Source organism: Chiloscyllium plagiosum, chromosome 26 (genome assembly GCF_004010195.1).
Source record: "Chiloscyllium plagiosum isolate BGI_BamShark_2017 chromosome 26, ASM401019v2, whole genome shotgun sequence".
Taxonomy (NCBI): domain Eukaryota; kingdom Metazoa; phylum Chordata; class Chondrichthyes; order Orectolobiformes; family Hemiscylliidae; genus Chiloscyllium; species Chiloscyllium plagiosum.
The window spans coordinates 52216858-52218259 of NC_057735.1; the positions used below are offsets into that span (position 1 = coordinate 52216858).

General features: G+C 42.9%; 1 pseudogene; it reads right to left on the bottom strand.

The window, feature by feature from the left end:
• Positions 1-247: 247 nt before the first annotated feature.
• Positions 248-1402, bottom strand: part of LOC122562957 — a 16080-nt pseudogene continuing 14925 nt past the window's right edge.

Sequence of the window (1402 nt, forward strand, 5' to 3'; positions counted from 1 at the left end):
GGTGCTCCGGTTTCCTCCCACAGTCACAAAGATGTTCAGGTTAGGTAAATTGGGCCATGCTAAATTGCCCGTAGTGTTACATAAGGGGTAAATGTAGGGGTATGGGTGGCTTGCGCTTTGGCGGGGCGGGGCGGTGTGGACTTGTTGGGCCGAAGGGCCTGTTTCCACACTGAAAAGTAATCTAATCTAATCAAGTGCGATGTATTGAATCTACAAATATAACACCGAGAGAACACATTTAGATGGTTTATTGATCCGTCATGGATAACAAGCTGTACATGCAGAAGGTGGTGTTGTCGCTCTCCACCATCACCTCAGTATTCTTGCAACTGCAATTAACTGGGATTAATCGGTTTGTCAATTTTTGTCCACATGACAAAGATCTCTTAGGGGGAGAAACCTCTCACTAAACACATGAGGGAGAGAAACCGCTGAGCGGAGAATTTTGTTGGTGGCATGAGGACAGGTACTGATGGATCCAGCGGATTTATCGCTGCAGAATATTTGAGACAAATCAATCAAATATAAATATTCAGAATTAATATTGCGACTTCACTACACATTAAAATGTGTGATTTTTAATTTGGGAATTATTTACCTTCATTTTATTAAAAGCAACAGAATGGTGTCCATTCTATTCATTAAACATAGAACATTAAAGTGCAGTACAGGCCCTTCGGCCCTCGATGTTGCGCCGCCCTGTCTTACTAATCTGAAGCCCATCCATCTACACTATTCCATTTACATCCATATGCCTGTCCAATGAAGACTTAAATGAACTTAAACTTGGCGAATCTACTACCATTGCAGGCAATGCATTCCATATCCTTACTGCAGTAATGACTAGGGTAGGAATAGGTCCAGTCAAGGATAGTAGTGGGAAGTTGCGTGTGGAGGCTGAAGAGATTGGGGAGACACTGAATGAATACTTTTCGTCCATATTCAATCAGGAACAGGACATTATTGTCAATGCGAGTACTGAGTCACAATTAAGTAGAATGGATGGCTTTGAGGTATGTAGAGAAGAGGTGTTGGAAATTCTGGAAAGGGTGAAAATAGATAAGTCCCCTGGGCCTGATGGCATTTATCCTAGGATTCTCTGGGAAGCAAGGGAGGAGATTGCAGAGCCATTGGCCTTGATTTTTATGTCCTCGTTGTCTACAGGAATAGTGCCAGAAGACTGGAGGATAGCAAATGTGGTTCCCTTGTTCAAGAAGGGGAGTAGGGATAACCCTAGTAACTATAGGCCGGTGAGTCTCACTTCTGTTGTGGGCAAAATCTTAGAGAGAATCGTAAGGGATAGGATTTATGAACATCTGGATAGGAATAATGTGACCAAGGATAGTCAGCATGGTTTTGTGAAGGGCAGGTCGTGCCTCACAAACCTTATTGAATCCTTTGA